Source organism: Urocitellus parryii, unplaced genomic scaffold (genome assembly GCF_045843805.1).
Source record: "Urocitellus parryii isolate mUroPar1 unplaced genomic scaffold, mUroPar1.hap1 Scaffold_40, whole genome shotgun sequence".
Classification (NCBI taxonomy): domain Eukaryota; kingdom Metazoa; phylum Chordata; class Mammalia; order Rodentia; family Sciuridae; genus Urocitellus; species Urocitellus parryii.
The window spans coordinates 6,095,813-6,121,846 of record NW_027553586.1 but is presented as its reverse complement, the minus strand read 5'-3'; the positions used below and the strand labels follow the sequence as shown (position 1 = coordinate 6,121,846).

Genomic DNA, 26,034 nt, shown 5'->3' with positions numbered 1-26,034 from the left:
AGATGGCATAGCATGGGTCTATGTGACACCTGTAGCACAGCTTCTTCTCCCCATCACCTCTGCCAGACTGGGAGTCCATGCCACACCTTCTTTCTCTTCAGCTGCTAGTACTTGGACTAAGAAGGAATCACTATTACAATTTACATTTGAGGAAATGCACTGAGAAGTTGTATGACACAGCTAGGGAGGGATACAGAGGGACAGCAGGTAAGTGACAAAAGGAAGATCTGATTCCAAAGCCTGTGCCCTGACCCTTATCCTACACAACCTCAGGTTTTGCTTTGCCATCTGAGTATGAAATCACCTGAAGTCTTAGAAACCAACACTCGAATGGTCCCTGAAGAGTTCTCTAATAGAAGACATTTGATCATTAGCTAGGATTTTATTCAAAATGCTTTGAGATGTTTGTTAATGAGTAGGCAAAGAGGTGCTGACTCGGGTAAACTGTAGATCTGAGTCATCCAGGGGGTTGACGATTGAGCCTGGCCTGGAGGCTAGATCTCTGCATCCTTCAGCCATCCTGTCACCAAAAGAGCGGTAGAGCATTTGCCTGTGAGTGCAGACTGCCTGTGTGACTCCTGGCACCCAGAAATGGGTCCGTGTTCTTCCTTGGGCAGAGGGATAGTTATTATCATTAGACAAATCAGAAAAACAGTCAACATCAAGGTGAAAGCCCTTTCAATATACCTGGAAAACAAGAAGTTCTTTAGGTTGAAGTAATTTTGTTTTAATTATTTACAGGAACAGATTGGTGTTGGACATGTGGCCACCAGTCCCATGGCAGAAACTAGTTATTAGAGTAGAATTATGTCTTTCAAGGCACTTAATAGGTTTAGTTGTAGACTTTTGGCAGAAAGAAAGAAGGGAAGGAAGGAAGGAAGGAAGGAAGGGAGGGAGGAAGGAAGGGAGGGAGGGAGGGAGGGAGGGAGAAAGAGAGAGAGGGATGGAGGGGGAGAGAGAGAGAGACATAAAGAAAGGGAAGAAGAGAAAGGGAGAGAGAGAGAAGGTGAAAGAGTACAGAGAATCCTTTGAAAAGTTTCTCCTTTGGAGGCCAGTGTGCTCTACCCAATAAATCCAGCACAGTTCCTTTAATCTCCAGTTTTGGAGTCAATGTGTAGATAATGCAACTGAACTATTTAAATACCTACAAGTTTGTAAACATGAGCATTTCCAAAGAAACAGAGCTACCTGGGCATGTATGGGCTGAGGTGATGCTTATCGAGTTTAAGAGGTACATAATTTAATTGCTTCTATTTCTCCTTCTCCATTTCTCTTCCATCCTGAATGGGAAACCTGGGTTCCCAGTTTTGGCAGGCCGCTGCCCATCACTGGAACCATTCTCTGTTTTATAACTTAAGGGCAGCATTTTGCCCTCTCTTTGTAGGAGTTCAAGACTTCACAAGTCTTCCTGTTCTGCTTCAATACTGTTTCCTCCTCTCCTGCCCGACTCTGGTGATCCTCAGCTCATTCCTCCTCTTAGTGACTCATCTTCATCCACCAGATGATGTTCAAGATCCTTTCAAGTCCTTCCAGTCCTTCAACCCATTTTCTTAGGTTACCATTAAAATGTGTCAAGAGAAAAATCAAAACTCCCCACGTCACACACATTTTATGAGAGGGGGATAAAAACCACGGCTGCTGTTCCTTTCCAATGTAAATGTTTACATGTTTAAATCCACGGAGTTTATATGAATAACTGAAGTATGAGCCACATGTCCTTTTCTGTAAAGAAATGACACTTTCTTCCCCGAGAAGCTTTTCCTGTCTTCTTTCCTTCCCATGAGAATTAAGTGAAAAGAGAAAGACTGCTTCAAAATCAGGGTGGGATATCTTCTCAACCCCCTCCTCCAGACAGGAATGAGGTTTAAAATAAATATTACCAGACTGGAATGCAGGAATCCAACCATCAATTTGTCCATTCTTCTCCCTCCGAGTAGCACCACATTTATATTCCCTCGGACAGATGTGTCTGATGGCCTCCAGAGAAGGGCATGTCACCCGACTCACAGAGCACTTGGTCAATGGTTCCAGTGTCCTAGGAACTTGTCAGTTGTGAAATTCATTGTGTTCCTTGATCTCCTCTGCCATGATATTAACCGACATCCCCTCGCTCGTTCCCCAGTGGACTTGAAGAACAGATGGCTATTATCTTCTCTAGGGTGGAGTTCTCAGAAGCATATGAATCTTAAGCAAAGCCAGTCAGTTATTTCCTTCCATCCGTCACCACTCCTCATAATGCCCTCCCCCATCCCATCCCACATCCACACCACATAAATTCCCACTGAAATACTCGATAAAATACAGAATGGAAATGAAAAAGAGCCTGTTAAATCTCTTTAAATCCTGCTGCTGCCTCACATTTTGCCTGTGGTAAATGGTCTTTGGTGATCATTGTTCCTAATCTAATAAATCTGATTGTCCTCAGAGGCAACAGGTAATGTGGAGAAGGAACCAGCAATGTTCCAGATAAATAGCAGCAGCAATTATGTGTGAGAAATCATAATTAAACTTGACATTGGAACCAAAAGTGACCCTGTGGAATAAGGCAGCTTCCCAAACCATGCACAGTGGATTCACCAACAGTTTCCTCTTGAGGTCACATGATCCTAAGAGCCTTGAGTCCTGAAATTTCAGGACACAAAAGACACACAGTGACATCACTCAGGGTAATCATTATGGTTGGAATATGAGGTGTCCTCCCAAAGCTCCTGTATTACTACAGGTGAAATGACTAGATTGGGAGAGCTGTGACCTAATCTGTAGGTTGGGTAGGTTACAAACTGGTCTCCTGACCTCTCCTTGGTGAGGAATTGAAGGTCCCTCTTGACAGTAGCCTGTCCTCTATACCAGGAATGCATGAGGCAAGCCTGAGATCGATGTTCCTCTCTTAAAGTCCGAAGTGCCTGTGCAATGGTGCAAATGTGTAGGTTCCTCCTCTTGGCCTGGGTGTTCAGAGGTGGGACTGTATTACACTGTGGCTGCTGTTCTCCTCCATTATGTGGATTGCATTCGGAGACTCCAGATGAGAGGTGATGCAAGAAACAATGCCCAGAAAGTGGTAACTTGTGGAAAGAAAAGCATTATGAGCTTAGGTATATAACTCTATTTTCTTACCCCCGGTTGACTTTCATTCATTTTCTATGTAACACAGAGTCATTAAACACAAATGTGCTGGTACCAGACTGTGCTAGAAATTCCAAGGTGGGCACATAAGATCTCAGCCTTCAAAGGCCTCAGATTCTAGTCTTCCTTTTTGACCTTGGCCTTCCTCTCTAGCTCCTAGTCGTATCACAAATGATTCAATGAAGTAGATATGAATGTCTACCCAGAAAAGGGGTTTGGGAGAACATAATAATTCAGCTTCTGTTTCCTAAAGGATTTTATCTTGAAGAGGAAATCAAAGTAGAATGATAACCGCAGGCAAAAACAGGTCTGGCTGCAGAAAATAAAATACTGTAAATTGTTAAGCATCAGAACTGCTCATGGAGGCAGAATCAGCATTTTCCCCAAAGGAGCCTCAAAATCCACAGGGCCTTCCCCTCCCCTCCCATCGGAGTTGTATATGGCTTAAGGAGACACACCAAAGGAGCAGAGCAAGTTTGACTTTCCATCCAACTGTCTCAGGGCTTCACTCATCTTCCTGCTCACTCTCCAGAGGTAGCTGCCCTTCCCCCCTCAGAATAGAGGAACTTTTAGGGTCTGCTCCCCACCATCCCAGCCACCTGTGCAGCTTGCTCCTCACACCCTTCTGCCTGCTGCAAAGTGAAGTCAATGAGGTATTTTGGTCCCAATGATAGAAGCGCAAACAGCAGCTTCCACCCAACTCAGATGAGATCATGCATGTGAAATCTCTTTGCCATTTATAAAACTCTGATTAGGCAAATGCAAAAGGTACTTATTTTACAACTCTGAAGCTCAGTGTCCCCCGTGCACAGCAGCCATGGGGGAGGGATCCTGCATTGCCCTTCCTGAACCTCCAGTGTGGGTGATCTCCTTGCCCCATTTGGACAAGATTCCCATTTTCTAGATCCATCTCTATTGGAATGAATTGAGTGTAAGAGTTCAAGACACAAAGACTGATATGATATTGCATAGCACCCTTTGTTACCTGTTTCCACAGGCGTATTAAGTATCACTAAACATGAGACTAGTAAGCCTTCCATGAGCCCTCTCTGATGATTGAGTTTATATATAATCCTGTGCCCATAACAATGTTTCAGTTAACAGTGGACTAGATCGTGGGCACAGTGGTGGTCCCATCAGACTACAATGGATCTGAGACATTCCTGATGCCATCACAATGTCTTAGCATAAGAGAGAGAGATCGATCTTACCCTGGTTAAATTTAATCTGACAACCCAAAATCCATTCACTCAATGTAGTGGTGAATACATTAAATTATGGAGTTGGGATATACAATGATGAACTGAAATATATATACACACACACTATGGAGAAATAGGCTGTCTGTCAACATAAATATTCTATGGCAGGAAGTGATAGAAAGGGATAGAAATGATTTTATTATACAATATAAGAGAAGGAAGAGGCTATTTCCTCCTAGAAGCATCAGGGAAAACTATAAGAAGAAAGGGATAGTTAGTAGGAATAGCCAATCTCCATTAATTGCTAACCATATTCCAAGCTTGTGTTGTCATAAGCCTAAATTGATTCTTGCAAAACTCTGTGATATAGCTTCTATCATTCTCTCCCCTTCCCTCCTCCTATTTGATCATTAAGAAAAACCACTGCATAGAGAAGTTAAATAACTTGCCAGTAAATAGTTTGCAGTTCAGCTCTAGAGTCTGGCCATTTAACCACACAGTGGTAACCCTCAGTGGCTGTGTCCTGGAGGATGAGGGGAGTGGATTTTGCACATGAGAACTAGCAGAGCAAGTAGAGAAATAGTAGCAGGAAAAGATGAAGGGAACATGGGGTGTCAGATCACACAATTTAGAAAGAGATATACGAAGAGAAGACATTGTAAATAAGAAAATTTTTAACATAAAACTAGGCTAGAATCAGGTCATAAAGGGAATCAAGTCACTTTCTAAAGGGTGAGTCTTGACTTATTATACTTGGCGGGTTTTGAAAGATCTCATCTTATGACATAGGTGGTAGAAAGACTAATCTGACAGTCACACGCAAGATGGATATGACACTTGCATAGAGGGTAGCAAGACCAGTTAAGGAGATTATAATCAATAACAGAGAACATAACTTGGAGTGACAGAAGTGACAATGACAATGAGAAATTGCCAAAGAGGCTGTGAGGAATTACAAATAGAAGTGCAACACTGAGAGTTTAGTGATTGAGAAAGAGTAGTCAGAAGAAAAATGTGAGCCTTGAGCTTGGGTAATTGTAAGGGTAGGGGTGTTAGCCACCCAGCTCTGAAACAGGAGACCTCAACGGCTGTGTAACAAATGAAGAAGTTAATTTTGCACATGGAGCTATGTAGACTGAGCTGCCAGCTGGCTGATCTTCTGACAGTAAGTATGATAATTAGTTCTGATAGTGTTTGAATGCATTCTATAGTGTATAGCTTTTAAAAAACTGAATCAAAGTCAGGGCCTGAGAGGAAGTGTATACCCCAGGGTTTATGATGAGAACCTTGAACTGACAGATTTTGTTGAAACTTCTGGGTCTTCCCCTTTATTGGAAGATAGGATCCCTCAATCCCTTTACTCAAAGATATGGAGAAGCCTCAAATAAAATAAATGTTTTATAAAACTATGCTGTTTTTCTCAGGACTTTTCCCAACTTTTCTCCTGGTTGCTGGAGCAACTACCAGGGATCTATCTCAGCAAGACCCAACTGGGGAATTATTGGGACTGTTAAAGGACCTCAATCATCTGTATCAGTGGAGGGTATGTTCAAGAGTGGCTCCTGAGAGTTCTGGGTTGATGGGTCAGAATATAAAGCTGGATAATAAAGAACTGTCATTATGGGGGCATTCTCTCATAATACAGCATTTAATCCCTGGAAAGGGTGCACTCTCTCTCTTTCTTCAACATTCAGGGACACTTTACTACTGAGCTACATCCTTTTTTATTTTTATCTTTTTTTAATTATTGAGATAGTGTCTCAGTTAGTTGAGGAGGCTGGCCTCAAACTTGCCTTAGCATCCTGAGTAACTAGGATCTTTGGTATGTGACACTATGACCAGCCCCAGGGTATGATTTATTTTATGTTGCTGGGGTAGATATCCAGAAGCTTGGAAGAAGTGATGGTCCTCATGAAATGAAGTAGAAATGTCAAAACAGACAGTAGAAGAAGGGTTCAAGCAGACACAGAGAAGTAGTCATGCTAAGGTCTCTTTAAAATGGAAGAACAGTGAACTCACAGGATGACTGTATTCTTTGGGAGGCCCAGGGGATATTCTGTTGAGGTGATAAGAGATGCACTGTGAGGGGGACCTTGGCATTACTAAGAAGCTTAGTAGCCACTTCTTTCTGCAGGCTGAGCTAATCCCAGTCTTATAAAAATACAGTAGCTTTTATTGTGGGAGAGGCTGTCTTCCTAAACAATTATGATGTTCTGTTCACATGTCCACCAATATTTTCAATTTAATTTTTCCACTCTCAGGTAAACATAGATTCCTTTTGTTTGGAAGATGACTAATGCATTCAGAAAACATATGCATTTACAAAAACATCTTGCAGTTATAATTTAGGTTTTCAGATGATACTACATGTGGTTTGGCTCAAAAGAGATAAATATTCTGGTCTGAAAAGATAATCCACTAAAGCAGAAATCCATTGAAATGCTAAAATTATTGCAACCAAATTTTCTACATTAGCACATTACCTAGGAAAGTTCTATGCCAGTATAAAATATCATATGCCTTTAATTTAAAAGTCTAAATGTAATAGTCTAAATGAAATTCTTCTAATTTAAAATAAATCCTGAATATGCCAGATTCAAGGCACTACGTACTAATTTTTCATTATTTTTATTATTTCATTATTTCATATTAATATGCCAGATTCAAGACACTACGTACTAATTTTTCATTATTCCTGATTTTTCCCAATGCACAATTGTTCTTCTGTTCTAATCACTTCAAGTTTTACTTTATTTTTTTATGTATCTGGTGGTCTTATTGTACCATATTATAAAGCTACATGCCATATCACATAGCTAAGTATTTATTCCATAGAATGCTGTACGGCAAGACATGAACACCGGTATATAAACTGCCAAAACCAGTATTTGTTTCCTATGGAATGTAATAATAATAATGATAATAATATAATAATAATTTGATAGGACTTACACTAAAATTTTATTTATTTTTTAATCCTTTGTTCAAAAACAGTATATAAATATTCAATGTAAGAAAGCTGTATTTGTTGAGATAGATGCCTTGCATATTACATCTCTTAGAGTTAATGAAGTTACAACCACACCTGAAAATGTAACAGTTGTTAAAATTAATACTGGGCTGACACATTGTTTAATACATTTTTCTATGACTAGAAAGCCTGTAGTAAACTGATTTGCTAAGCAATATGTAAATTTTCCAACTTACATAGTTTTCTCAACTCTGTTTTAAATATATCACAGTAAATCCTCATTTTTTTCAATTATCTTCTGAAATGATATCATTATTGAGCTATAACTAAGCAATTAAATTTGAGTTGTAGCTACATTAATGAATTAACCTTAACATTTTCCAGAACAGTTAATATTAGACTTTGGAAGACCAAGCAATATTTTGTAATAATTAGTACTACTGAAATAGTATCATTAAAGAACAATCATTAGTAGCATTTCAAATTTGTAGATATCACCTACCAAACCACAAATCAAATTAACATATTCTTGATTTGTTTTTTATTAGCTGTTAACATTATACAGAATTCCTTGTTGAATTCCCTAATTGAATGATGCTGAGAAGTTAAAATTAGTTGTCATGGATTTAGGATTTTTCATTGATTGTGCTTTCACAAAAGCATATGATAGTTGTTAATTTTTATCTATTAAGTGGGGTTTTGCATTATAATTTTAAAATTTTATTTTACTGAGAATCTGTTTTATCAGTGCTTTTTTTCTGAAATACACATTTTCATCTTAAAAAGGTCAATTTGAAGTAATTCAAAGAATTTATGTAAGAATATGAATAAGTAGATACAGACATCCTTATAAAATTAAATGATCTATTCTACCCTAAAAAAAGATAAATGTTTAGGAATCCTTAACACTTTTACCTACAAACTAAAATGTTGATGCACTTTTGACAAAAGTTATTAGATGCTGGGACACCAACGTAATCTAACTTAGACTAACAGTTAATATTTTAGTTTTGTCCTACATTTACAAAGATTGTGGTTCCATGTAACTTAAAATGTTATTTTGGATTTAATTTTTTGTTAGAAAAATGAATACATGTTGAAAAGAATTTTTTTAAAAAAATGAGAATTTCTTTTGTTTTTGTAGTCAAAGAATCAATAAAGCTGGGCTGCCACTTAGTCTCGATCCCTGATCAGATTGGACTGTGTCTACCTTGATTTATAGACTCTTAAAATTAGATAACCTTTAAATCCAACGCTTTTGTACAAATCTCTTTATAGCACCCTGAAAAGAATCACCAATCCTGACTTTAATGTACAGCATTAAATAATCAAACAAGAAGATTTTTCATTGTATTTAATAAAGCTCAGCTGTGTCAAGAGCCCTTATCTATGTATGATAGGTTTTGAAGAAAACTACCTCTAAGATGAACTGTGCTATGGAGGAGATATCAAATCTTTCTTGAAGATAAGTTGGGGGTTGAGTCTACAGAGGCAACTTCATTGCAGAATGAAAAACTCCTTTGTGCTTGAATCTGACTATACGGACCTGGCATTGGACATGATCACCAAAGGAAAAATAATCCATTAAAAAAAACGAGAGTTTGGCAGCCAATCCCTAAAAAACAAATACCAAATGTCTTCTTTGATATAATGAGAGCAACTAAGAATAGAGCAGGGAGGAAGAGCAGGAAGAAAAGATTGATATTAAACAGACACACGAGATGGGAGGGAAAGAGAGAGAAAAGGGGAATTGCATGGAAATGGAAAAGACCCTCATTGTTATAAAAAACTACATTAAAGAGGTTGTGAGGGGAATTGGAAGAAAAAACAAGGAGAGAAATGAATTACAGTAGATGGGATAGAAAGAGAAGATGGGGTGGGGGAGGGGGATAGTAAAGGATAGGAAAGGTAGCAGAATACAACAGTTACTAGTATGGCATTATGTAAAAAGGTGAATGTGTAACCGATGTGATTCTGCAATCTGTATTTGGAGTAAAAATGGGAGTTCATAACTCACTTGAAACTAATGTTTGAAATATGATATGTCAAGAGCTTTGTAAGATTTTGAACAACCAATAAAAAAGAGATTCTCTTAAAAAAAAGATGGAGTTTGGCAATATTCCTTCTTTAATCAATTTAATTCAATAGGGTGAGTGTTTTTAATGGGAGTTGGCAAAATAAATTATTCCATTGAATCACTGTCAATCTTTTTATAAAACCTTCTTCTTCTACATATGCCACCTAAAATAAGATTATTTATTTATGGTTTGATACAAATCTTGGATAGCAAAGTAGATAGGGAAAGCTTGACTCTCAACTAAATAAGTAGAGAGCCATTATTCTTGTGAGAAAGCAACATAAAATTTTCATGAGAAAACATCCTAAGTCAAACAAATGAGGAAAACAAAGCACCACTTTAGTTATATTTAAGGGCTACCCTTGTGAGTACATTACACTTTCACATAGATTCCAAGTGCTCTCTACTACGGGAAGGCTCAATAATTGAAATGATCAGAAAATATAATGCAAAATAATTCCTAGCAAAGGAATAAGGGTTAAGTGCACTAACCTGGGAAAAATCACATTCAATAACCTTTTTTTCTTGCATATTCAGGACACTAATTTGCTACTATATCCTGTCTTTCAGGAACATAAGTGTCCCAGTGAAACCCATCACAGTAAGTGGAACATTATCAACATAAGAGCCAACATAAAGTAGATATTCATCAAACACTGTTGCCCACCTACACACATCAGAAGATGGATATTATAATCTCTGCTTTGCTGAACTTCATTGTGATACTGTACTAAGTAACTTCACATCCATTTAACATAATGGCAAAGAGATGTAAGGACCCTGGAAAGCTTTTTCAAGAAAACCTGTTCCCTCTGATCATCCCCCCATCTTTTTTTTCCCCTACATATTCAAGAGGAGAAATTTCATACTTGGAGAGCATGTATCTTGCCATTCGAACATATTATATACCACTAGAACCATTTTTAAAAACTAATTATAGTTAATATATTTATTTCTCTTTCTTGAAATTCCTAAGTTGTAAATGCTTCAAAAACAATCATTCACCATAATATCCTTTGTTACACTGTAGATAATACAGTGATAACACAGTTTCTAGTTCTTCTTCATCCCTCCTTCCTTCATTTATCTTATTCCTTTTCTCTTTACCTCGTTCCCTCCCTCATTCTTGGACACTGGTCCTTGAGTCAAATTCCCTGGCTTCTTCTAGTGAATTAAGTGCAAAGCCCTCTCTAAGGCAAGGAAGGAGGAATGTCTCTCTCAGTGGAAGAATCACTTCATAACACTCAGTATTACAACTGTAAAGTGCCAATAGGGAGAGTAAATTGCTCCCTACTTCTTTCTCTGACCTGTTCCCCATCAACTAGGATGCTTGGACAGAGTCGTATTTCTCTCCTCATCACTATATGAGCAGGGTAAAAGGGTTTATGTAATCATACAAAGTAAAACCATACTGGAAATAAATAATAGATATATCCTCTTCTCCTGATAGCATAACACTGAAGAAGCAGGGTTGGTCATTAAGTCATAATTAAACACTAGCATACAAGCAGAAACATTATATTGTCATAAAACCACAATGTCAGATGAAAACCACAGAAATATTTCCACTCAGTCCTAGTAGCCACGAAATTCTTTTTAGAGGTGTTTCTTTTTTGGGCTTTCCCAATTTGTACTCAGCAATGAAGATAGGAACCTTTTGTGATGTGTTAAATATTCCTTTTCTGTATATATACTGTGTGATCCAAAATAGAATACAGAATTTTCAACCCATCTTAAATGATCTGCTAACTTACGTCACAGGCTTCATTTTATCATGGCCTACAGTGTACTTGAATATGTAAAAAAGACAAAAGAAAAAAAAGATCTCAATGTCAAATTAAGATCTGTGTCTAGTACCAATTGATAGGTGTCACCCAAACAAGGACTGATACTTTGAAAGGTGTCTTCCATAATAACTATTCCGTTCCTTTTATGCCATTTGGTTTAAAAATATGCACACACTCTTGCAGTTATGCACTCACTCAACCATACACATAAACATATAAAAAGAACTTACACAATTTCATCGTTCTGGAATTCCAGCTCTCCACAAGTGTCCTCAAAGTCCTCCCCTCCACCTCTGGCAGTCCCTTCGATGGTTTTATAGCGAATGATAACATTTCCTCAAGCTCCAGATGTTCTCAATACCTTCACCTCCATGATGCCAATGCTCTCACTCACATGAGTCACAGGTTCCTCAAAAGTAAAGATGCCTGCGTGGTCATCATCAAAAATGGTTACAGTGGCCGTGGAGGGTGATCCGAGACAAGCAAGAGTGGAGACATGATTGGCTTCCAGGATGCCATCTTCTGAAGCTTCAGAGGATACTTTGACATTGCTGAGGTACACAAGGAAATTTTCATCCTCTTCAAAGATGACATCATCGATGATGCCAACTCTGATTTCCTTCTGGGTCTCGCCAGGTTTGAAGACCACAGTTCCTTCAGTGAATTCATAATCAGACCCAGCATTATCCATGCCATCCTCTGTTCTGAAGTTAATGAACACAGTGTTGGTCAAATCCCCATCTCTGCGGATAATGGTCAGGGCCACAGTACCACAGTTCTCCAGACACTGATATGTCCCTTGCTCGAAGAAGACCTTCCTCACCGGGTCCTTTTCGGCCACTTCTGTGTTGACCTCATGCATGCTGACAGCCTTCCTTTCTTGGTCAGCTGCATGCCTCTTTAAAATGTTGCCAGCTCCGGTCATCAGGCGAGTAGCTTGGATGCGGTAAAATGCTCGACTTTTTTGCTGCTGACTTAGGACTTGGTAGTTGGCTAATTCTATTAACTGCTCTATTTCTTTCTCTGGATGTTTCTGCTTCAGTTCCTTCAGAATCCTCGCCATTTCTCGCCTAGCCTCTTCATCATCTTGGTCCCTCTCATCAACCTCCAGAACCAAAGCTCCATCTAAGAAATTGTCAACGTGAGAGTTGACTACTTTCCCATCCATTTCGATTTCCGTTTTGGAAGATGGCCTGTCCGCCTCGTGTTCAATGATCATTCCCCTCTGCTTGCCAGCCCGATGCCGCTTGTAGACATACTTGTAAAACAGCAGCCTCCTATCTGCTACCCAGGAGAACACCACACAGATGGGAAAGAAGAAGAAAGTAAGCAAACCTTCCCAGACCTCCACAACACCAGGAGAGACGACAGACAGAATAATGTACAGCCAGGTATAGGTGAAGATGCTTCAGGCTGCCGTCACGAAGAACACGTGCAGATGCTTAATCTTCCTCGTCTCTCCATCAGGGACCACATAAACACAAAGTGCAATGATGATGAACATGTTGAAGGCAGCACTTCCCACAATGGTGCTGGGCCCCAGGTCTCCCGCAGTGAAGTTATGGACACACACTTCAATAACTGAAAGCAGAATCTCAGGAGCAGAAGATCCCAGGGCCATCAAGGTCAAGTTGGATACAGTCTCATTTCAGATCCTCACAGTTGTCTTGGTGGTCTCTCCATTGGGTTTCTTTATGGTTATTTCTTTTTCTTGGGAAGCGATGACTTCAATAGAGGACATGAACCGGTAGGCAATGATAGAGACTCCCAGAAACATGTAGACCATGGCCACGAAGTACACAGTAGCTCTAGCAATCTTGTCTCTGAAGGAAGGGTCTTGGGGCTCCCAAATAGGCAAAATCACCCCTTTCTTGCAAAAATATGAGCCCGTACATTCAGCGGTATTGTTTCCTCCTCCTTCCATTTCAGTCTCAGCAGTTATATGGTCCATGTGGGAAAATAAGAAAGACATCAGAGCTAACAGATGAAATCCCATTGAAAACATGGCTGAGAGGCTTAACTGAGGCATGTTGTACAAGGAGACGTCCAACTGTTCTGACCTGTTGGTAAAAAGAAGATGGGGGCAGGGAGGGTAGAAAAAAATCACATTATTAGATCCAAATCCAAAGCATGATTAATACCTTTAACAAAAATTTGTGTATGTTTGACCATCACAACATCTCTGGTGAATCATCACTAACCTGACTCCGTCAGTGATTAAGCAATCCTTTGTGAAATTTACAATTTGATCTCTCTGTTTGTGAATTTTCTACATGTAATTCCATCCACTGAGCAAGACTCACAACTGACTTCCTGGAAATGAAAAGTTCAATTTTAAGCCTGGCCTAATTAAGCACACATTTATGCATACTAATGGGCAACAAGAAAGATAAACAAAACTTTTGAAGCATTAAACAATTGCCTCCTTGTTGCTAAAGCAGATTTTTTCTTTTAAATTTTGGTTAGTTCATTATCTTCAAGGACATTTTTCATGGAGAAAATCACTTTATTAATATCCGTGCATTGAAATTCAGACTCGGAAAAACAACTACCAAAACAAGGCGTGGTGATGATCTTAAATTTGGAAGTACACCTTACACTGTATTTCAAGAAATCACACCCTACTGCTCTAAACTGACTTGGAAACAGAGAAATCTCTAGGTTTGCCTGCAATCAAAGCTCAATGGTATTTATTCTCAAGAGGAAAAAAAATTCCACTGTAATGCAATATTTCCACACATTAAGTACAGGTTTTAAAAGCATGTTTTGATGAGAGCACATTTCCTCCTAATTTTCAGCAACCAGGGTCTCCTGATATATTAGCAACTGGGCATCTAGTACTTTGAGAATAGCCCTTCATATTTGTATACATAGCCTGCTTTACAATCTACAGGCTCTCCCCAACAGAGAGAAGAGATAACCAGGTCCAGGCCTGGTTGTGTGTAAGACCCTGGCAGGCTGTGAAATCAGCATTACCAGCCATAAAATGTTCCTTCTCAGTGTCAATGTCATACTTTCCATGGTCATTCCAAAATACACATTGGTTCTATAGTGGGCTCAAGTGACTAAAATATGCAGGAGCAATGATTCCATCTAAATTAGATTATTTGGCATAGCAAGAGTAACCACAAAGTATATATGATGAAGGGGTGTAGGTAATTAGAGATATGGCAACAGAGTCATGGAGGAGCACAGAGAATGGCAAGCAAAGTAGTGGACAGAGCGACCACAGCCCTAAATTCAACCACCAGATCATGCAAAACTCTGTTCTGACCTCACATCACCTCTGCTTCTAGGACCTGGAGCATCAGGACTGGGATAAAAGGGGTAGAGAATGGATACTGAAATACAGGAAGATCTGGAAGGCTTCAAAGGAGGCCAGTGATGACATCCATAGCACACAGATAGGAAAGCAGTCCTGAGTCAGAACATAGCCCTGTGGCCTAGAAAACATTAAAAGAGGAGCTGGGTGAGAGGCTCTCAGCTCCACGCTGGCTGAGAGCCACCCACGTTTGCCTATGTTTGCTGCTGATGGCTTGCACTGAAAACTACTCCCAGGTCCCAGGAGTATCCCTGTGGCCAGCACATTCTGGAAGACCCTTGGAGATCCCACCATGGCCTCAAGCCCTCTTTAGGTCATCTCTATTGGGAGATAGGCTTCTTTCATATTTCTCCCATATTGAAGAAGTCCAGGAGAGGGTAAAAGGCTAACAAATGAAAGAAACACATTTATAAAAGCATTGCAAGAGTTCATGATCAACGTGTGTCTGTTTGTTTAGCCTTGCAGGGATTGGGTGGTTTGTGGGATCCCTGCTTAAAACAAGGTAACATTCAATTTGTCTGCAAGAAAAATAGGAGATCTAGTTCCAAGTTCCTTATGCATCAATTTTTTTCCACAGTTATTTATATGTGCTTAATATGAATTTTAGAATGACTCCTTAGGCTCTCTTCTATACCTAAGAATTCACCAGTGAATAAAACAAAAGTCTCTTGTCTTCTAAGGCATAAATAAAATGTCAGGTGGTAAAAAGTGGTACAATGGGGGAAGGGCAGAATCAACCTAAGAAGGACAGTGTGTGTTTGTGTGTGTGTGTGTGTGTGTGTGTATTCATGCACACATAAATTAGCATGATTTTACAGTTAAGGAAGGCGTCTCTGATAAGAAAACATTTGAGCAAAGTCCTGAAGGAAGCAAATGATCAAACCTTGTGGGTATTGCAGGAAGAGTATTATGACAAAGTACAAAGGTCCTGATGGTAATGGTGCAGAGAAACCAGTGTGGAGGAAGGGCCATGCAGGAGTGGGAATGCAAAGGGAAGGGATCACGGGGTCACTGAGGCCACTGTAAGGTATTGGCTTTGACGAGGAGAGAGACAGGAATCCCTGAGGGTTCTGACCAGAGAGTCATATCTAGTTTTCCTTTTAGAACAGGCTCTCTCCTGGTTTAGTAGAGAGATTGTAGGGGATGAGAGGAAATAAGGAGACCAGCTCCTGCCTACTATATTAAGATCTGATTTCTAAATGATCCCAATGCCTGGCAAGTATTCAAAAATGAAAGAGCAGACAGCTAGCATTTAAAATGGAGAAGAAACATTTGTAGTTATCCTTTTAGTAGACTGGAAACTTAAAATGTCTTGGAGACTGATAAGGATCAGAAAGGTTAAATATTTGTAATAAATAACAGTACTGAACAGAGAGAGTAAACACTGAAGAAAGATTCAAACCTGTGTCTGTCTCCAAGCCTGATATAATTAACCACTCCTTCAAATCACTGCCAAATTCATCATTCTATTTTTCACATTTCAGCCAAATTGAACTTGCTAAGAAACAGATCTTACACTGTGGCTATATTTTGCCTCATGTCCTGTGGTAAAACCCCTCAATAGTCTGCTCAAGACCCTGTATGATCTAACCTCTGTGCTCCTGAATGCAGAAATTCTTTTAATTCCCTACATAAGGCACTTTCTTACTTCTAGGCCTTTGCAGACTGTGTTCTTTCCTCAAAACATTTTCCTTCTTAGAATCAAGGTTCAAAAAAGTATAACAAATCACAATTTCTTGAGAGACTAATATTGAATTCCTTTCTTAAAACTGTTATGACATCGTGTTAAATTCTTTACATGTATCAGTTACATCTAATATTTCTAATAACAAGCACTTTTGTGTCACACAACTTTTAGTGTTTCTATTTCCATTTTGGTCTTTGCAAACAGCACCTCCTGGAGTTGTGCAGAGGGTAGTGCACTAACAATAGCCCTATCCAGTAGACACTCATTTTCAAAGTGGGATAACTGAGGAGTAGACTAGTTAAGAACTTGTTCAAAATCATACAGAGAGCAAACTAAGATTCACATCCTGGTCTGCTTCCATTAACTGTTCCATTAGGTCATCCCTGATAGTTGGTAAAGTAATGCTGGACAATTGTTGGATTTGGGCTTGAACTAGCCCATTGAAAGTCTCTTGGCTTCTATGCAGGTTAGGAGAGCCCAGTTAGCAATAGTCTCATGGAAGGTTTCCAACAGACTGGCTTTTATCTTATGGATTAGAGACTCAAGCAGACAAGCATCAATGACTGTGGTGTATAGCATGAGGGCTGGCATGTTCCTAGAGACAGCTGCCCTATGCTCCCTGCCCTTTAGCAATTGCCTGGCAACCTTTTCCTGCATGCACAGTCAGGGCTCTCTCTTAGGTCAGCCAAGAAAAAGTCCTGACCTCCATCTCTGCCCTAGCCCACATCTCACAATATGTTTTTAGCCAAATGAGGACCAGATGTGTAAAAATGGATGGATTGGTGAAAATCCATTGTCAATATTGGGGAAAAAGGAGAGGGGCTGCTGAGGTTACCAAAAATCATCACATTTATATTAAAAAAGTGACAGCATTATAATTTGTGAAACCAGTGGACAAAAAACACTGATGTAAGTTATTGGCAATAAAGCAGCCGGGAAGAACTCTCTGGACTTTGGTTGCTTTCTGTATTTAATGAATACTGAATCCAAATGCTTGTGAGGATGTGGGAGAAGTGTTATCTAAAGGAGTTTCTTTTTACCTCTATTTTCTCTCTTCCATTATAAGATTCCAGAAGTTCTACTTAACCCTCCCAATTTCCCCTGAGGGATGTGTGTGTGTGTGTGTGTGTGTGTGTGTATAAATTTATATATATATATATATATATATATATATATATATATATATATATATATATATAAATTTTCCATGAAAATTAAGCAGGAAGATAAGAACAGAGGCCACAGGTATGTTGGTTTGCTGCCTGGCTTTCTTACATTTTTGCCTTGATCTACTAAAGGCTGGTAGCTGATTTCTTTGGTGGATTCAGATCAACTCTATGTCTATGTCAAGGGATCACTTAGGAATACCCACTTCATCATCAAAATGAGTCTTCAGCCCAGTAAGTTTCAAGAATACCTGAATTATCTTCTACTCACTATTTATTTTAAAACAAAACAACTTTATCACCTATAAATAATAAATTTTAATGACACTGACTAAAAAGATGGTAAAGAGATACATGGCTGCCAGTAATCCAGCCCCCTGTGATGAAGGGAGAAATCATAGTTACAAGGCAGAGAAACACATGCCTACAAGATAGGTGTTTATCAAACTGCTTTGTAAAGCATAAGGAAGAACCTCAGTTGCAGAGGGGCCCAAAGAGGAGTGAGGCAGCAGAGTGCCTGCTCCCCACAGGAAACTGGGGTTAGTTTTAACTAACAAGAAGTACCTGACTCAGAGGAAAGGAATTTGCTGGTGTCCTCACCAGCCCTCACACTGGATGGCCTAATCCCATTCTATTGATTGGCAGTGGGGTTATTCCAAGGAACTCCCTGACTCGCCTTCATCAGGACTTCGAATTCCCTTCTATGTAATTCTTGCTGACTGAAAGCCTCAGAGCTAAGCAATTAATCTATTTCTAAGGCAACATGAAAGCAAGTATAAATCTTTACCCATAACTGATGCAAGTACTTCTCATTGCTTCTAGACAAAGAGATGATGCCAGAGGATGAAGACATTTTTCATGTGACATGAGACCATCTCATCTAACATTCAAATACTCCTCTGGCTCCCAGCCTCATCTATCAGACCAGAGCCAGACTTCAGAAAGAAACTTAGTTTCCACAGTCCTCTCTGCTACTACCTTTTAAAACTTTTTATTTTGATTTCTTTCTCTCCCCACCCTCCCCAGAAAGTTTTCTCTCTGTTGAATGATAAATTGGAACAAGTCATGTAGGGAAGTGGTCTATGGGAGGTCTTGTGAGGGGCTCAAGTCCTTCTTCCCAAACTAACAAAACTGGATTGAGGATCCTGTCCCAGGTCAGAAATCATGCAGCTAGGGGCTGGGGTTGTGGCTCAGTGGTAGAGCACTTGCCTAGCATGCATGAGGCACTGGGTTCAAACCCCAGCACCACATAAAAATAAAGATATCGTGTGCACCTATAACTAAAAAAACAAAACATCTTAAAAAAAAAAGAAATCATGCAGCTAAACTGTTCAGCAAGGGAATTAACTGGGGTAAGAACCAGGTAATGTGACCAGAAAAAAAAATAGACTTAGGATAATGAATAAGTTATTGGAAAAAGGTCATGTGATATATCTGCCAGCCCTTTTCTCTATTTTATTTTCCTGTATTGCACTAACTACTTCTATATGCTGTGTACTTTATTCAGTAGTTCTACATATTGTCTTTCTCCCTCTAACAGATGTAAACCCTGTAAGAGCAGCAACTTTTCTTCCTTTTTTCACAACTGCATTTCCAGTAGGGGAGCCTAGCACCTAGAATATGTACAGCACATGCTTACTGAAAGAATAAAATAATTATCATAAGGGTTCATGAACTGATTCACCAAATCTCTGATGCTGAATCAGAATCTGGGAATTGGGCCTGGGCATTTGCTTTGGAAAATACTCTCTGTGAAATGGATGAGCCCTAAAATGAGCAAAGTTCAGCATCAGATTGAAAAGCCAATATCAGTGTAAGCTGAAGGAGAGGAAATCGGTATTTCAGATTCACAGCAAAGAATCTCAGGCTGGAAAAATTTCTCCAGCACAAAGAGATGACCTGGGGCCCTGACATCTTGCTCAGCACCTGCTACATCAGCCCTGGCTCACTGATTGTACTGGCTCTGTTGAGAGGGTCCTGACACTGGAGACATCCTCAAGGAAGCCTATCTTTTCCTCCTTCGAATAAGTAAAAGGCATCTTGTGTAACACCAACCAAAAATCACCTCCATTATAGAGTCCCTGTAAAAGGAAAAGAGCACCAAGAATTTAAATTTTTATATTAACTCTGCAGGCTTACATGGAAATGTGGGCAGGTAGAAGAAAACTGGAGCAGAAAGAGTCTTCCAATAGAAAATAAAGAAAGAAGAATTCAGAGAGAAGATGCACTGATAATCTTGGGTTCTATGTGAAGTCAGTCAGGATTGTCCTCAGAATTACTGTGCCAGGGTATAAGCCCCCTCCCCTCCAGGGTCATTGATGACAATAATGATTGAAATTACTGACCTGAGTATTTGCTTTGCATTCATGATTCCTGCTGACCTCTCTGACAGTACTGCAAGGAGGCCTGTATTGTCGTTCTCATTTGATAAATTAGAAAAGCAAAGAGTTCTTACAAGTAAGTTTACAAAAGTCACACAGACTTAAGTGTCAGCTGGGATTTAAAATGCAGGTACTTTGCATTACACCATAATGATTTTTGTTTGCTTCCATGGCTTAGGGAAATAATGCTGTTCTTTGAGGACAAAGAGCTCTACATTTAGGTACTTAGTGTAGAATAACCTCTCACACTGCCCCTGCCTCCCACCTGAATAAATATGTACAGGCTGCATTAGTACATGCAGGGCTTTTTGTTTTTTCATTCCCTACCCCAACCCCTACTTTTGTAAACACTCATATTCATCACGTAGTAAGGGAAAGATGATTCATTTGGGGGATCATCAGCTGAAGTCTGAGGTCTGAAATAATTCCAAAGTTAAGGTTCTTCCACTTGCTCAGGAGGAAAAAAAAATGGAGAAAGAAATCCTAGCAGTGAAAAAGCAAAACTAAAGAGGGGAATGGGATGGGAACCACAGAAAATGATACAGAACGGTCATCACAAATAACTGAATATTTCACTACTAACACACCAATATATTTTTTTCCAAGAATCCTCATGCAATGCACAAACTTACTTAAAGTCTTTTTTTTTAATTGGTCAGAAATCAAGAAAACCTCAAGAACAAAATATCATTCATGGTTTCACCTGCGGAGCTTTACTTAGACACTCATATGTGCCAGATGCTGTGAGGTGTCACTGCAGAAAAAAGTCCACTTACTAGGAAACACAATTCTTTAATTATTAGAGAATCACAGGAGAAGAGAGATATCCCTGGCTTTCAAACAGTGGCATCACTGAACATTCAACTAAACTACCCAGTTCCTAGTTAACTGTCAACCGTCTTAGGTTACTAGAACCAGGATTCTAGAAACTTCCTTACATCACTCAGTCTATGGCTCTACAGAGATTTCAAGTATAATCTTAAAATCTTGGTGTAGGACCTTGGAACATCTCCTCTGGACTCTGGACCTTACAGGGTCCTCCTGATGGACAGTGATAAATATTTTAGGTGATAATCTGTTCATTATTATCCCTGAAGAGACAGAGCAATCTTTCTTTGATGTTTGACCTTACAAGGAAAAGGAACAAGGTCATATGCATGCTTTTATATAGAGGGGACCCCAAAATATTTCCTACCTTAAAATATGTTTTATGCTAGCTGCTGCCATTTAACCTTAATGAACTTTTATATAGTATATTCTTTCTTTATTTATAGGTCTGGAGGGAATGGGCCCTTCTTGTACTCATCAAGCAGTTATCGAGTGGCCTTAATGTGCAAAGCACCTTCAATACACTTCAGGGATTACAGAGATAATTGATACAAGGTCTCTGCACTTAAGGAATTCCCAGTCTTTGTGTGAAAGTTACCATCAGGGACCATTAATATTAAGAAGAAGAAGGAAAATTATATAAAGGAGGAGATGAGAAGGATGACAAAAGTTGGAAAGAGTTAGAGAACATTCCAGAGGGAAGAAACAGGTGAAAAAGTCAGAGAGCAATGCTTCTCCAACTTCAGCTCCCCCAGCATTCACCTGGGAACAGTACTGCAATGCAGATGCCTGGGCCCTATCTTTGATTTATAATAGGTGTAAAGAGGAACCCCAGATTTGTATTTCAACAAGCACCATGGTAATTCTGAGAGAGTGGTCTTGGATCACCCCTTGAGAAACACTGGTGTAAAGGGAAAAGGGCATAAAGAAAGAAAAGGAGCCAGCACAGGACAGAACTGGCTGAAACCAGCTGCCCAGAAACACAAGCTGCCTAAAAATCCGAGGGCAGTGTTTTCCAATATCTAGAAGAAAATGATGTGAAGTAATGTTTCAGATGAGCTTTGCCTCTTACAAACTGGAATTCTAGGCAGGACTGAAATATGACAGGCCTGTGCACAGGTTTCTGGGAGTGGGGGGTTGGGGCTGGAGAATAGGGGAGAAGGGACCCTAATCCGGAGTCCTATGACCCCCAAAGAGATTAAAGTACTGAGGTAATTATGAAGAACCTACTTCATACATTTGCTATGGATTACTTCTGCCTCCTCTGAGCGGACACAGGCAAGAATTGCCAGGACATTCTCTCACATGAACCAAGACTCAGGATAAAATAAAGTCTTCAGAGACCTCTCCAGTTTCTACAGGCACGCCCTAGGGAGAGGCAGAAGACATGCAGAGCCCCCAGACTGGAAGCCTTGGATGATGAGGAAAGCTGCTCTCATTAAATTATAGGCCTTTTATGGGGTCTCACCTGCTCCCCCTCTTCACTACTCTGTGCAGTCACTCTTGCTCCTTAGTATGCCTCTTGGAACGGGGAATGATGAATACAGAATTAAATTTCAAGCTGCGTGATAGGAGCATCCAGAATGACTTTCTTCTTTTTAATCTGAATTTTACGAGCTTTCCCCGCTGTCATTAGGTTTCAGCTTTAAGTAGATAGCTTTTCAGGAGATGGAAACTTATCAACTTGAGGTTTCTGAGCCTTTCAGATTTTCCTGCATAGTCTCAACTCACAGTCCTTGAAACAAGATGATGCTCTTGAGAAGAGGAGATGTAGGAAGCAAAAAGAAATATTAAGGAAAAAAAAGTCAAGTGAATAGATGCTCACTTAATGGTGCCCCTTCGCCAATATTCTATGCTACCATTTTCTAAACTTCCTGACAATATGCTCAATGGCTTGGCTTTTAAGCCAAGTGTAAATTCAGATAGAACCAGTAAATTTAAAAAAGGGAAGTCAGCTTAGAAAGGAACTTGTCGAATCTTATTATTTAGAAGAACAAATGGGTTGTCAATGGCTTATGGAAAACACATTTTTTAACACAAATCCTTGAGTAGTTTATAAAATAGTTTTTCTACCAGAGAGGACATTTAATGAATGTACTCTTTAAACCAATCCTATATACTTGCATTTGAAGAACTGTTTAAACTTTGGCTTCTGTGGTATAGTTTTAATGCTAGCAACTATGCTCACACTACTGTATTAGTATTGTCTTTTTGTCATAGGTGAACATTGTGAGAGATGCAGATTCCCCTATCTCAAGAGTAGCCCTGAGAGGAGACACTGAGAGAGAAAAAAAGTGAGTGAAGAAAGAAATGGTAAACATTTAATCATTTAATTTGTAAGTGAAGATAACATGCCTATTCAACCTTTGTTGAAGCAGACTGTTTTCATGAATATTAATGACTAATGAGAGAACACACATTCGTTCATTCATGAATCAAATATCAGATGTCTGTTTTGTGTCTGATAACGTACAAGTCATTGGGGTTAGAACCACCCAATAGACCGTCACAATTCCTTATGGAATGTACACTCTAGCTGAAAGATAGATGACAGATGCCAATTTAAAGCATACCCCCCAAAAAAAACCCACATAATTACTAACTCTATTAAATGCTATAAAGGAAAAAACACAATCCTACATGAGTAAGTAATGGAAGACCTGATCTATTAGGGTGTGGGGAAGGCTCTGCTGAAGAAATAACATCAGTGAAAAATGAAAAAACAGTGTTGGAGTGCAGGGCCTTATGTGTGCACTTTTGCCATTATGCTTCTCTGTAATGGGATTACTCACAGACCTACCTTCTTTGATATGTTGAGTATGAGATCATGTTTGGAAAATATGGAAAGTAGCTCTTGTAATTTATATGAGACTTTCCTCTTGGAGGTCAGAACCATCCAACTGCAGTTAATTGCTCTCTACCACAATGTTGGGGACAGTACGGCAGATGGAAGGATCCCTGGCCTAGGGGCCAAAAGGAACCAGTGCTGATCTCAGCCCTACTGACCAGCTATGTGTCTTCGAACAAGTGACTTCCCCTCTCTCCAACTGACCTGGAAATTTGGAGAATTTTTCTAATAATCTGTAGCTGGGCTATTCAATTGCTCCATTTTGGCATTCAAGTTCATCCATAACACAGCGCCCGTTCACCTTCCCAGGTTTGCTGTTCCTGGTAGTCAGCTGAGCTATTTAATGAAAATTACCCAAATATGTGTCATGTTTTCCTTTCTCTCACCTTTGTACCTGTCCTCAATATCCCTCTCAAATGTCAAATTTCTTTCTATAAACTTACTTTGATTGCTAGGAAGGCCCTTAAAATTCAATTAGCTTTGCCTCATCCTCGGACCCTCTTCCTAATAAGAAAACTTAAACCCTGCTAATTCAAAAGCTTTTTCAAAGCCACACATCACAGAAATGACAGAATTGGGCTGTAAAACAAGGTCTCTGAGTTTCTAGGCCATCCTACTTCACACTACACCAATTGCTAGGATGCCCCAACCCCACTGATGCTACATTTGTATCTCTCACAATCTACAATGAGTGACAGGCATGGGCAAGCCATGGCCAATGGACCATGAAATTAAAATGGTTTTCCATTTTTAAATGATTGGAAAAAATGAAAAAAATATATTTAATGATGTGAAAATTTCATGATGTTCAAATTTCAATATCTCTAAATAATATCTTATGGAACACAGCCCTGTTTATTTATTTATGTATCATCCACAGCTGCTTTCTTGTTGCAAGAGCAGAGTTGAGTAACAGCAACAGACCTTATGGTACACAAAACCAAAATATTTACTTTATGGATATTTGAAAAAACAGTAAATTATACAAATAATAATCTTGGCTATATTTAATAAGATATAATCTTATCTTTTTCCACTTTCCCATGGCAACCCCCATACCAGTTAGCATGTTCACATAAAAGCACACAGGCAGAGACAGGAACTTTCTCTCTCAGTACTCATCTGTCAAGTTATGGGTCAACCCTTATTGAGCATTCACATAGCAGAAAATGTTTTATTCATTTATCATTCCTTACAGAAGCTATAAGGCTTATTATGATTAGTATTACTATTAATTATTCCCATTTAATAGATGAGAAAATGGAGACCAGAGAAGTTAAGTAACTTGCACAATGACAAATATGGCATCTGTCAGATTGAAACAAAAATTAGAACTATCATGAATTAGTCTGCTGACCTCAGAGGCCTTTAGTTTGAGTACTCTAGGATCCTTCATTTGATTAATTGATGTCCTCAAACGAGAAGTCAAGTCAAGTTTCTCTTTCCTCCCTAGGAATCATTAATAGACATCTAGGGATTCTTGAGGCCAGAAAACCGGCATATTTCCATATTGTCAAAGAAAAAAGGAACTGTAATTTGGGTGAAATGACTTCAGAGTCACGGATCTGGATTCTTCTATCTCCTGTTTCACTTTTTGTTAAGTCATTTAACTTTTATGGTCTCCATTTGCTTATCTGTAAAAAACAAAAATTTGATGATGTCTGACATCTTTTCCAGGCTGGCCATGGTAATAACAAGAGCACTGACACTGACATTATTAAAATAACTGCATGTCCAGGAGAAGAAAAACAGTGAAGAGCCTTGGGAAAAGAACCACTAACTTCATCCCACATCAATTCACAAATTTCATCTTGGGAAGGCCCACACCCCCCAACTTTTGAATGATTATTTTGTAATTAGGTGTTTGTTTGTTTGTTTGTTTGTTTTTGTAGTGTTGGGAATCAAACCCAGGACCAAACACATTCTAGGTAGGTGCTCTATCACTGAGCTTTACTTCCAGGATGAATGAAAAATTATTTTGGAAGAATGACTGGAAGCTACCAAGAGAAGGAACTTCTGCAAATTCTGATGCCACCCATAGTGGGGGCCCCTACCACAGTCTACAGAGAGGAAGGGAAAGTGTGGGTATAGAGAGAGCTGTCCGATTCTCTAAACCTTTTGCGAGGACTGGACACTGTACATGAGCCTAGAACCAGGAAAAAAAAAGTGAGAAGCTGGAGAATCTTAAGGGAGAAAACATCAGGGCCATGAGTGCTAAATGAATAAACTCACCTGAAATGGTATGAGAAATATAATCATTGAAGTTTAATAAAGAACAGGCTGGCAGGTGGTCTGCCCTTTACCTCACTTCTGAATGTTACAGCATCTCTCCTCCAAGAGATGCTACAAGTTCATCCTAAATTTTGGGTTCAAAGTCTAAAACACAACATCCAGTGCATTAGGCTACCATTTGTTCTAGATTTATACTTATCGAGGCATGGTCCTATCGAGGCATGGTCCTCAGAGCAGAACTGAGTAGTCATGAAATGACCCCAAATTGCTCCAGGGTTGCCTCTGTCATCCATTAGCTGGGGCATGGTTTATTTATTTATTTTTTTCAAAAGTGACTAGGCTTTCTTTTTTTCTAAACCCTTTTCACAGTGAATGAATTAATATGCCTCTTCCTCTATAAGCCATGTCCA

General features: G+C 39.3%; 1 non-coding gene and 1 pseudogene across 1 annotated transcript; one reads left to right on the top strand and one right to left on the bottom strand.

The window, feature by feature from the left end:
* Positions 1-11,386: 11,386 nt before the first annotated feature.
* LOC144252281 (sodium/calcium exchanger 1 pseudogene) lies at positions 11,387-13,189 on the bottom strand (annotated as a pseudogene).
* Positions 13,190-18,513: 5,324 nt separating this feature from the next.
* Positions 18,514-18,586, top strand: Trnaa-agc (transfer RNA alanine (anticodon AGC)). The gene has a single exon. It is a non-coding gene; the product is annotated as a tRNA-Ala (tRNA).
* Positions 18,587-26,034: the final 7,448 nt, after the last annotated feature.